Source organism: Scyliorhinus torazame, chromosome 12 (assembly GCF_047496885.1).
Source record: "Scyliorhinus torazame isolate Kashiwa2021f chromosome 12, sScyTor2.1, whole genome shotgun sequence".
Taxonomy (NCBI): Eukaryota; Metazoa; Chordata; class Chondrichthyes; order Carcharhiniformes; family Scyliorhinidae; genus Scyliorhinus; species Scyliorhinus torazame.
The window spans coordinates 179831773-179844999 of record NC_092718.1 but is presented as its reverse complement, the minus strand read 5'-3'; the positions used below and the strand labels follow the sequence as shown (position 1 = coordinate 179844999).

Below are 13227 nucleotides of genomic sequence, written 5' to 3'. Positions count from 1 at the left end.
TCCCGCTGTCGGTCATCAAGCACCTATCTCGTTGAATTCCATTTTCCAGCACTTGGTCCATAGCCTTATATGCTGTGGCATTTCTAGTGTATATATAAATGCTTCTTAAATGTTGTGAAGCTCCCTGCCTTTGCCACTCTTTCAGGCAGTGAATTCCACAGACCCACCACCCTCTGGGTGAAAAGCTTGTCCTCAAATCCTTTCTCAATCTCCCATCCCTTACCTTAAATCTATCCCCTGGTTATTGGCACCCCACTCCTCCCTTTCTAAGGGGAAAGACTCTACCTTATTTATGTCCCTCATAATATTTGGCACCTCCATCAGGTTCTCACCCCCCAACCTCCTCCGACTTCTCTACTCTAAGGAAAGCAACCCCACAAGGTAAATAAAAGCAAAATACTGTGGATGCACGCCTCTCACAGGGCCTTCTGGCACTTATCGCAACTTTTGCTTTCACAGAATGTTGACCTTGGTTCTGCTATTAACACATTCTGTTATCTTACCTTGATGCCACCTTGCCTTTATGCCACTATTACCACCTTCCTTAAACTTTAACACCATCATTAATACTCCCTTGGCTTGTGTCCAGAACATCTTTTGTCCAATCTCTCCTAATTCCCACCTATCCCTGACATTCTGCTCCACCCTATCGCAAAGAACATAAAACCCATCACATTTTTTCATTTCTTTAGTTCAGAAGAAGTATCATACAGACTCAAAATGTTAACTCGATGGGCAGGATTTTCCCGCCGTGGTTGCTTCAGGGATAAATGGTGCCAAATGGCTCATTAATGAGCCTAATTGACATCCGGCTGTTGGCGGATAGGAATTCTGCATCTGCCCCTTCCACCCCCCCACTTAATCAGGGGAAGTTCTCCCACAGCCGGGAGACTGACACGAGACCTCTCCCGCGATTAAGTGGGCCATGAACATAGAACATAGAGTGCAGAAGGAGGCCATTCGGCCCATCGAGTCTGCACCAACCCACTTAAGCCCTCACTTCCACGCTATCACCACAACCCAATAACCCCTCCTAACCTTTTTGGTCACTAAGGGCAATTTATCATGGCCAATCCACCTAACCTGCATGCCTTTGGACTGTGGGTGGAAACCTGAGCACCCGGAGGAAACCCACGCAGACTAGGGGAGAACGTGCAGACTTCGCACAGACAGTGACCCAGCGGGGAATCGAAACTGGGACCCTGGCATTATGAAGCCACAGTGCTATCCACTTGTGCTACCGTGCTGCCCTTAGCTTACTGTCACAAGTAGGCTTCAATGAAGTTACTGTGAAAAGCCCCTAGTCTGCTTAGCTCACTGTGCTAAACCTGGTCATGGTTCCTGCTGTCACAGGATGCATTAAATCCAGCCCTGTATCTTCATTGAAAAGGTGAAATATTTACTGAAAACCAGCCCTCAAAGTCAATGATGCATTCAACTACTTCTCATGAAATTGATCAAAAGTTGATGAGCAAACCATTGGGTGTTAAGATACTATGGTTTTGCATTTTCAATGATCTTTGTTTGCTGCTTTATCTTCTAATTAAATTTTGATTGACCTGTATGGTGAGTGAAATGTACAAGGGATATGTATCGCTATGACTAGCTATCAGTGGACATCGTTTGGCACAGAACCGTATTACAGTGTGCAGAACTTGAGGAGCAGAGGTCCTGTTCCCACTTCTGCAGAGTACTAAGGGTCAGATGCAGTGGTGAAATGTTAATGCCTTTCTCTAGGTAGCTTATAAAGCTGTGTAAAAGAGTACATCGCCAGCCATTTTCCGCACAGCTGAGCTGCTGTATCTCTTTTTAGCTCTTTTTATGTGATAGCAATGACGAGCTTACGCAGTGGTGTCATTGAAGGTTAATGGAGAAATCACACAACTCCTGGGTTTTCTTTTTGATCACTACTTTGTGTTCATTTTGTCTCTGAAAGCAGCACTTCAGTTCTTCCAAGCACGTTATACACACAAGTATGATACTTGTACTAAATAACATTTGCAGTCATTGACCTGCTGTAACGACTCTCTCTACATTAGGACAAGAGAGGAATGTTGATTTAGAGCTTAGTCTGTATTAGGCTAATTCAAACTTATATGAGAGAATTCCAAATTCTAATTTTGTTTATCCAAGGTTCATTTATAGCAGGGCATTTTTCAGCTTCTGCAGAGTTGCTTGACTTCTGAAAGCGCAGCTGTCTTTGAACACAGATTCTTGTTCACATTTGGTAATGTTGCTGCTCCAGTTCACCCTGTCTGAGTTTTGTCATCTTATTTGTGTCCTCCGTTAATGGCAGCCATTTCACTTCTTTCGTGACTAACTACTGCCATTCAACGCTCCCAAATATTTTACCCTGTGATTCTGTGACCTTCAGTTGCATGTGCAACAAAAAGGGTCTAATATTTCATCTCATTACACAGGGGCATGGTAAAAGTAAGACGAGAAGGAAATAAACTTTTAAAGAAAATAGAGCACAATTTTCAGGTGTAGTTATAAATCTACAAATTGAGATTTGTGATGATACAAATCAGTTTTCCTTGTGGAGTTTGCACATTCTCCCCGTGTCTGCGTGGGTCTCACCCCCACAACCCAAAAAGATGTGCAGGGTAGGTGGATTGGCCATGCTAAATTGCCTCTTAATTGAAAAAAAAAAGAATTGGGTACACAAAATTTTTATTAAAAAAAAAAAAAAATCAGTATTGCACCACCATATGTGTGTTCCCGTCCTCCCCCGGCCTTATAATATGTCTGACATCTGCCAAAGGGTGTGTGTGCTGGTAACAATGGGTGTGCAATCCCAATGGTGCAGTGTCGTTATATACTGATGATATAGTGAGATGGCCGCAGGTCGACATAGGGTGGAATAATTTTATTACTACTTCAGATCTCCAGGAGCTGTCTCTAGTTGGCGAGATTGGATAACACTTGCCACTCCAAAGGACAAAGCTGCTTAATAATTCAAATCTGTCCTTGCCTCACTGAACTGGTTTGGTCCAAGATTCAGAAAGATTGGAGAAATTCATGTGAAAGACACAATATCCAGTTTCTACCACAGAGAGCCTAAAATAGTCCATCCTTGGGTGAAACCACCGTGTGGTTGGATAGTGTTTCAGTAGATGCACATTCCTGAACCGAAGATGCTTAGACCACTTATAGGAGTGACTAGCCCTGCTGAACCTGAGGGAATGTCTAAGGCAGGCAGGAAACCAACAATGGGAATAAATGTGTTGATCACACCCAGAAGAAATGCATCATTGAATATTAAGGGAGGTTAGGAAGGGAAAGGTGTAGGCACCAGATTATAATAGTCTAGAAACCTTTGACTCACCTGATGAAGGAGCTGCACTCCGAAAGCTGGTGATTCCAAATAAACCTGTTGGACTTTAACCTGGTGTTGTAAGACATCTTACTGTGCCCACCCCAGTCCAATGCCAGCATTTCCACATCATAGAAATCTTTGGAAATGGGAATTAGCCAAGCATAGAAAAAGCTACACGGCTCTTCAGGAAAGGAGAAAGGAAGCAGTCCAAAAATCACGGGCAATTAGTTGTGGGCAAAGGTTTGGAGTTCAATACTACGAAGGTGAGATTCCTTGGGAAATGAGCTGCTGAGGAATATAATACACGTAGAGTTTTCAGCGCATCTCATTGCAAACAGCAAGCATAAAGAGGCCTGGGAGCTGGGGCTCTGTCCTTCATTTATATGCAAATAAGAATGTTCTAGCTATGCAGCATCTGAATGGGAGCCCATCTTAAATTAAGAAAAAGCATTTTGGCACCCCTAGCAGAGGTGACCTCATGATTCTCTGACCATCTGAACTCTTCTAGACTGACATTTTGAGGCTGCTTCGCGTTGATAACAGAGTGGCGGGACTCTCGTGCAGCACCATCAACAAGGTCAGTGAGCTGATGGTGTGAAGCCAAACACAATTTGAAGAATGAAGGGAGATTTGAAGCAAGGTTTTTGCACAGGAAGGCAATGGAACATGGAATGCTTTATCAGGAATGGCCAATTTATTCAAACCCAATTGAACAGATATAGAAAAGCAAAGAATATAAAGAACAGACCAGTTGGACTGGAACACCTAGTAACAGCACAGACACAATAGCTGAATTTCCTACTTTTGTGCATTTCCTCCAATGATTATACAATATTTTGGGAGCAAATTCATATCACTGGTATCGCTATGTCACTGGTTGTATTTGTGCCCAGTGCTGTAGGTTTGAAATTCCTTGAAACAAAGTGGTGGCAGTTTTCTTAGATTTTGCCAAATTAATTATGGAATAACAGTTTCCAGACCTAACAGTGTGTAGGAGTGTAGAAAGCTCTTGTGCTGACACTTGTCACAGCAGAAACTGATTACTACATTATTGCATTCCATCTGGAAGCCTGAACTAGTCAGCTGGCAGCTGGATCTTTAACCCCAGTCTGTATTCAAACCCTCAGTCAATGCTCTTGGTGGTGTTTTGATCATGCACGTCTCGCCGTTAGAAGGAGTTAAATCACCCAAGTTAGACCCTCCAGATCCTCAGAGTGGTTCAAAGTTCAGCCATGACCCCTTGCTCAATTACTCAGAAGGCCCTTGTATGTAGTCGTGAAGGAATTTCATCTTGCCTACCCATGCTGTGTTCCTTGGGTCCTGTTTTTCTGCCAAATTAATGAGACTTGATTAATGCAGCCTCAATCTGTGGGTATTCGAGTGAGCATGTGTGGAGGGAGTTGGTATTCTGTATGCTTGATTGCATGAATCTTTTTTTCATCAGCGATAAAGAGCTTCAATGATGGCATTTAGTTCTCATCATTAAGGGCTGAGAGGATGTTGCCAATTGCATAAACTTAACATGCCAGGTGGAAAAATATTAGCTTTGTAGTCCCAGCTCACTCATACCCCAAAGATATGTGTGTCCAGACAGTCTTAGTTGCTGAAAATGCCAAAGCATTTTGCATAATGTTCTAGTACACAGACCGCATTTAGTGTAACAGTCCAGATTCGTTGGAGAAAAGTTGCTCAGGGGCAGTTTTAATGTCAAATTGCAGCGCCTGACAGCTGCTCACTCTAACTCCAGGCTGCTGTAGACAGCAACAGATTTTGTTCCCTGAGATCCCTGAATTCTGTTGTGACATTGCACTTGGTGCAAAATAAAAATTAAGGTGAAGTATATCCTTGTCATCTTCCAATGTTGCTGCCATTTGTTTTATTTAGGGGACAGGAAACAATTACAAATCACACAACCCCTTTATCATGTTATATGGTTGTGGATTTACCTCATAAGAGTGTTAGAGACAACCTTAGTGCAGTCAGGTGGATTGTACATCTAAATTGTACCAATTTAGCTGGGGTTGCGCACTATGGTTGCAATCACTCAACTGGTCCCTCGAAGACTGTTAGGCTGTGTAATACCATGTCTCTGAAGAGAGATGATGCAAAATGGACATTTTTTTGCAATGTACCTGATGTGAATACAAAATGGATAGCCTCACCCTGGGTTACTGATACATTAAATATAGCTCAGCAGAATTCCCCTTCCGGTGGGAATGAGCAGAATAAGGTCTGGGCAATCTATTACGAAGACAGCAGGGCAGTGTTTGGCAGAGGGAGGCGTTGTCGTGATACTTTGGCGCATTTGCACATTGAGAAGCTGAGCCAAATGGAGTAAAAATATCCTGCATTCAGTACCTGGTCGGTGCTGACCTCAACTGTGGATGTGATGGGGCAGTACAATCGGCTTCAAGACTACAGGGTTGGCAAGTACAATTGACCAGGTTTTCCACTGCAGTGCTGGACATGTATCTGTATGGACCCCAGCTGGGTTCAAAATTTGAAATATGGTAAAATAGCTTGCCGATACTCCCTGTCAAGGCTAACACGTAGATAATGCCACTGGAGAAAAACTGCATGCCAGGAAGAAATTGATGCCCACAAGAATGGAGGGGAAGAAATTGGGGAGAAAACTAGGTCAATGGGATGCCTGAATATCAAAATGTACATTGAGCTGTCCAGCAGAGTGATGCAAATAGATTTTGACACTGGTGTTCACTGGTGTGAGAGTCCATAACCAGAGGACACAGATTCAAGATAACAGGCAAAAATCCAGGTGGTAACAAAATCAATTGTTTCGAAGAGTTGCGTTATTATGATCGGGAATGTTTTGTCTGAAAGAGGGATAAAAACAGATTCAATGGTAACATTCAAAGGGAATTGGATTATTGATGAGGCTATGTGGAGGGCAGTTGTGAAAGGGCTGGAGAGAGGGATAGCTGTTTCAAAGAATGACCTCTTCCTGTGAAATATGATTCTACGGTATATATTATTCAATCGAAAACACGGATCTTTATCTTGGGGGAGGAATTTGGGGTTTAAAATTTATCTCAATTTCTCCCAGTGACTCATCTTATTGTTATCTTCGGCAAAATAATTAGTCAATGCAGAAATCTGCTTGATTCTGAAGCACCATGCCTCGGGTGAAGAATGAACAATATCACCATGGGCATCGGTATTTAGTCACAATGGTGTTTTGTTTGAAGGGGAAAAGGCTCCTCACTTAAGGCTCCTCACTTAAAACACAGTGTGTTTTAGACGACTGTCCTAATGAGTGAGATTATCCACGAAAAAACTGCTTATAATTAGTTGAACAGTTCAGATAACTGGACATCAGCAGTCAAAGAGTTAATTGGGTGAAAGACATTAAATGCTTTAACTCAGATGATCAAAGTGTGGATCATTAGGACTGTCCTGCATAGTCAATTCCTCATTAGCAGCATTCAGTGAGCAGTGAGACTGGGATTAAATGAGTGATATTGGCACAGTATTATAGGAATAAATCAAACAATCTGTTAATTCTTACATGAGAGCTTGGTTTCTATTCTTTTTCTGATCGTCTATTAAAACGGTCCCAGACCTCCTTCCCCAGTCAATTCTATGAAGGCCTTATCGATTCAGTGCTCGTGTCATCAGCTTCTCGAATCTCAGTTTAATGTACTAGTTAATTCATAACATTTGAATCATTGCCCAATTACCTTTAATGGTAATATCCAATTTATGAGGGCTTTTGAACTTAATTTTATTCCTGAAATCTATTGGGAGGCTCATGGAAAGCAGACTGCGCTTGAAGAATATTCTGATGAGCATTTCTCTACTATTCCAGGGTTCGTCGATGAATGATCGTGAATTCGTTCATTATATTTAGCTTGTGCCTTTAATGATGCTTTGTGAATTAGCTTAATAGACCTCCTTGTCAAATTCAAATTTTATTTGGTTTATAAGAGTGCAAATATTAACTACTTAAATGGAAATATTAAAAAGGAACCCTAAAAGTGTGAAATCAAAATGAGGAAAGCTACAACAAGGAAACAGACCACTCTCCATTTTGAGCGTCAGCTGTGAGCACCAAAATCCCTCAGGTCTGGTCCAACATGGTTAGACCCAACAGTGTACCTCAGCTGAGCCTTTGAATAGAACTTGCCGCATCTGCCTATCTGTGGGCTCCCACAGTGGCATGGTCAGTGTGCTGTTAAATTCAGTGGGCTGGATTCTCCGATTTTGGGGCTATGTCCGGCAGATCTGTGGTGTTTTACGTGGGAAAAATCAGCAAGGCCCCAGCACCGATCCTCCGAACGGTGAGAGGCTAGCAGTCACGCCACATAATTTTTTTTAAAATTTAGAGTACCCAACTAATTTTTTTCCAATTAAGGGGTAATTTAGCGTGGCCAATCCACCTACCCTGCACATCTTTGTGTTGTGGGGGCGAAACCCACGCAAATGTGTGGAGAATGTGCAAACTCCACACGGACAGTGACCCAGAGCCGGGATCGAATCTGGGACCTCGGCGGCCTGAGGCAGCAGTGCTAACCACTGCACCACCGTGCTGCTTTGCGCCGCGTAAAATGTACGGCCTCCCCGATATAAACGGCTGAAGAATTGCCGGGTCCGTGGCTGCGCATGCGCACGGTGACGACCTGCAGTGATTGCGTCGTACAACATGGCGCTGGCGATGCACGGACCTGACCTGCCAGATAGAGCCCCTCTCCCGGCCAGCAGCACTTCTCCCACCCAACTGTTCGCGGTGCTGGACACAGTCCGCAGCTGCCACAACGGCGCCCCGACCGCTGAGACCATGAGTCAACCCGGCCCATCAGGGAAGGACCTTCAGGTAATGTCCTAAGGCTGACCCTATGGCATGCTCTTCAATTATGCCGTTTTGGAGGGGGCGGAGCATCCAAGAACAGGCATCCACCCCGATTTCATCGTAAAAAGGGATTCTCCGCCCGATCGCCGATTACGAAATCGGTGTTGGGGAATGGAGAATTCCGCCCAGTGTCTTTGCACCAGATGGATTGAAGCTTTGTGAACTCATTTCACATCAAACCCTGACATCCCATCATTCTGAGTTGGACATCAATAAAGCTCTCTGAGGTTAAGAGTCAAACCTTAACCCATCCAAAATCTCGAGTTTTTGTAATTATATTTTCAGTGTAATACAAGTTTGCACGGAGGTTGCTGGACTATTCGCGTCTTCCTTCATTGCATTTATTTTAAAAAGTTCTGAAAACGCAGCCTGTTGTAACTTCGAAACCCCATGTAATTTTTGTCAACGTTTTTTAAAATTTGAAATCCCACCGTTGGTTAAAAAGTGATCCGTTTCAAGACTCCCATCAAGAAGGTTGTAGCATTGCTCCTGAAACAGCTAATTCTTCAAAGAGATTCAGAGGACTGCTCGTCAATCAAATAAAAAAACACTCTCACTCAATCTCCGGGGGGTGGGGGTTTCCAATTAAGCGGCAACTTAGCGTGGCCAATCCACCTACCCTGCACATCTTTGGGTTGCGGGGGTGAGGAGACCCACGTAAACATGGGGAGAAAATGCAAACTCCGCAGGCACAATGACCAGGGGCCGGGACCGAACCCGGGCCCTCAATGCCATGAGGCAGCAGTGCTAACCACTGCGCCACCGTGCCACCTTGGACCAAAGAAATATTAAGATACAAAATAAACTACATCCAGTCCTTATTTCCACAGTTTCTGTGTCTACTGTAATATTTCTCTTTTCAGAGCTCTTACCTGTTGTTCCCATTTCTTCATTCAGTTCTTTTTTTCTGGTGTTTCTTTTTAATCTTGACCTTATCTGATGCTAAAAGCATGAAAAGAAAGTTACCAAGAGATCCTTTCAACATGATCTTGAATAATGAATAGGAAAACAGAAATCAAATGGAAGAAAAAGGACACGAGATAATTGTTAAAATGCGAATAACTATTGCTTCACATGAACAGAAAATAGTTTCTTTACTCTCTTACAATGTCAGGGCTGCGCTGCTCTGCTCATATAGCCTCTTTGCTAACGTTTCAATTTGCTGGATTTTCTTTGTACTTGCATTAAAGACACTATATAATGCATGACAATTGACATTGCCATCAGCGTGGTTGTGTTACGATCCCAGTTGATGTTATAACTGGACAGGAAAATCCTAGAATGGATCCCTGGCCCAAAAGGATTCTCAGGCCAATGCTAAAATTGTGACGGGCGCCGGGTTCACGCCAATTCCGGTGCCTTGACAGCGGTGTTGATGCATTCAACTCCACACATACAGTAAACACCGTTTCCAAATCACTAGTGCGCCTGACCTGGTATTCTTCGGGGCCTCCGCCATTCTCCAGCTCCACCGGGGGGAATTCCCGATGGCGAGGTTCAGTTGTTCTTTCAAAAATCATGCAACAGGCACCATGGCTGCTCAGGGGGAGAGAGGAGGTATGGAAAGTGTCCAACATCGCCATAGTATGCTGACAGTTGTACCTCTGACCGGCGGGAGTAGCAGGGAGTGGCCAGGAGGTGGGCTGTGGGGTGGGGGTGGACGGGAACGGAACACTATTGCCGTAGGCTTCAAGGCAGCCATGCAGCTGTGCACGCTGTCGACTGCCCATTGTGAACTTAGTGCCACGGGGCGTATGAATGTCCCCCAGGCCACCCTCCCTAAGTGCCCGCTGGCTCCAACCAACCCTTCAACGGGATGGGCGTGCTCCAGCAGATCTAGTGCCATCTTGTTGGCTGGGATGATTGTGTGTGGGGAGTGAAGTATGTATAAGTATCTGCAGCTTGAGACTTCTGGTGACGGCGGGCAGGAGGCGGCTGCACAATGGAGGGCTCCCGTTCAGGAACGGCATTTTCAGGGCTTGGGTCCACGGAGGCGGCAAAAGCAGGAAGAAACCGTGAAGGCACAGTGAAGAAAAATGTTGAGGGTAAGCAAAAAATCGTCCATAAATAAAACAGCTGAAGGTCCGTCGGGGAGTGGAAAGGTCACCCCGGGGTCACCAAGGAAAATGGAGGCTGGAGCACCAGGGGAGGCCGCATTGCTTACGGCTGAAGAAATAACTAAGGTGACGGCTGTGGAATTCGAAAGGCAGTTTACAAAATGCATGGAGACAATGAGGAAGGAGATGAGAGAGGTTTTGAGTATGCTGGTGGAGGAGGCGATTTCCCCGGTGACGAAGGCGGTGGCAAGCGCAATGGCGGAGGTACGAGAGCAAGGAGAGGTGCTGAAGGAACTGGAGGAGACGTTATTGCAGCCTGGTGATCAACTTGCCTCGATGGGGAAGGAGATGCAGAAGGTGATGGACATTAACAAGAATCTGCGAGGAAAAATGGAAGACCTGGAAAACAGATCCAGGCGACAGAATTTGAGGATTGTGGGGCTGTCCGAAGGAGTTGAAGGACCGAGGCCGACTGAGTATTTTGCCGTAATGCTGGCGAAACTATTGGGGGAGGGGGGAGGAATCCTCCCGATACGAACTGGATCGGACTCATCGGTCGTGGAGGTCTGTACCAATGGCGAGTGAGCCGCTAAGGGTAGTGACTCTGTGCTTCCGTAGGTACAGTGTGAAGGAGAAGGTCCTGAGCTGGGCCAAGCAGAAGCGGGTGGTGCAGTGGGCTGGAGCTGGTATACGTGTATACCAGGACTTTACGGTGGAGCTGGCGAGGAAGCAGGCTGCCTTCAACTGGGCGAAGAGGGCACTGTACATTAGCAAGGTGCAGTGCGGCATTATATATCCAACGAAGCTGAGGGTGACTTACAAGCTCAGGGACTTTTATTTTGGAACGGCGGAAGCAGTGGAGGAGTTTGCGAAGGCAGATGGACTGTGGCAGAACTGAGAAATGGCCATGTGCCGATGTGACCTTATGATTAGCCGTATTTTCTTCTTTTTTTTGTTTCACTGCGTGTGGGTGTAGGGCTAAAGGAGTCAATGTTGTATATATTTGGGCAAGGGAAGTGATGGGACTTTCACTCGAAATGAGGGCACTTTGGGGTGTAGGTAGATATGCGGGACTTGTGTGCTAAAAGGGGATTTCTGGGCTTTCCTAGGGCCGGGCAAGGGGGAAAGGGACCCGGGCGGGGGCCTCCATGCTGGCCGGTTTAAGCCGGCCAGTGAATGGGAGTGAGGTGGGGGGAGGGGCTGTGGCCATCGGAGCCTGGCAGAACAGGGTCCGAGTGGTCTAGCCGGGGTGGAAAGTAGGGCAGGAAGGAACTGCGGTTGGGGGGGATGTGTTTTACAAGAGGCGGTGGACGGGAGGAGTTGGAGACTGGGGGGGGGGGGGGGGGCGATACTATTGGGTATTATGTATGGTACTCTTTCAGAGGTTGGATGCCGTTAATCTATAGGTCAATGGTGACCATGGGCGGTCCCGGACTCCTTTTTCTTTTTCTCTTTTGTTTTTTGTTTCCACCGTGGGAGGGTTTGTTTTATTGGATACATATATTGACAGTTGGGCCGTTGTTTGGGGTGGTGGGAGGATGGGATCGTTGGTATTGTTAAGGGGATTGATTTTGTATTTGTTACCGTTTACTGTTTGTGGGTGGGGTGTAAATTTTGAAGGAAAATGTGAAAATGGAGAATAAAAACATTAAAAAAAAAAGTATCTGCAGCTTGTCAGCCCTCTGAGTGTCAATCACGGACCCGGCAAATCAGACACCCTGTTTCATTGGAATCGGTCATGTTCCACATGGTGCTGGTGCTAGCCCTCAACGGTCGCTGAATCGGTCCTGGTGTGGTGCCAGTTTTCCTGTCATAGTAGTCCACAAATCCTGGCCTAGCGTCAACTGTTTAGTCTTAGGAACGGAAATACCGGCTGATAACATTTCCATTTTTTATAAAACGTGGAGGAACAGTCACAGGACCGTTATTTGGTTTTGACAACAGAAAAAAACATTTATTAAACATGATGAATTGGATTACAATACAATACCTATTTACTTCTCCCTCCCCGTCCCCGGTTTAACAATTACACGCAGGTTTCAGGAGTAACACAGATTGCAAAGCACATCTTAATTTATATTAGTCTCATTAACACAAAGTCCCTTTCAGCACACAAGATGACTGTGGTCAAATAAACATATTCTGCTTTGAACCCAAGTTAGTATCAATGGATTTTTCCTCAGAATCTCCACAAATGTTTGTCACATGAGAGTTTCCACTTCCACAAACACGCTTTCAGCTCTTCTCTCATAATAATGTTTCCGCTTGGTGGTTTGCATTCTGAAATCCAGTCCAGGTTTTACAAATGACACTTTCAACAAAACTTCCACTCCACTTCTAACAGCAAATCCAGTCTAGGACTTCACACCAACCCCTCTAGGATTGCTTAGCCTTGACTGCTGAGCAAACTGCTCATAACTGCTTTAACTCCCATCCCCAGGATTGTGTTAAAATGCCATCAAACCTTTCATCTACCTCTGAAGTCTGCTGTTCCAGTTTAAATTTAATTACAAAATTTCAGAATGCAAACCAACAAGCGGAAACATTATTATGAGAGAAGAACTTAAATCTAATTACTGCAATTGTCTCTTTAACTCAGAATAGTTTGTTTACCTTTTCCTCTTCCTTGAATTCTTCTGAACCACACTATGTTCTCTATTCACTTAATTCCAGACTTGTGTCCCAATTCCCTGGTTATCTACACTGTAACCTGTACTTCAGGAAGCTAACCACATTGCAGCTCCCATCCTGTCCAGTCTTTCTTCTGGCAGAGTTGAGAGATGTTCCCTCCCTGAGATCCTGTCTTCAACTGCCCTTGCATCCAGTTAAAACCAAGAACAAAGGACAGCCCTTCATGATGAAAAGTGACCTCCTGTTGCTGAGCAGCAAACTACTTCTACTATTTATTTTTCATGCTGTAGCCCTTTCCAAGCACAGTAGAAACACAGCTAGAACTTAACCAACCCCCACACATACTAAAACAT

At 44.8% G+C, this 13227-nt stretch overlaps 1 protein-coding gene across 8 annotated transcripts in view; it reads left to right on the top strand.

Annotated features, from left to right (window-relative positions):
* The window catches only part of auts2a (activator of transcription and developmental regulator AUTS2 a), a 1550343-nt gene that overhangs the window by 155483 nt on the left and 1381633 nt on the right, over window positions 1–13227 (top strand). The gene's annotated exons all lie outside the window — the stretch shown is intronic.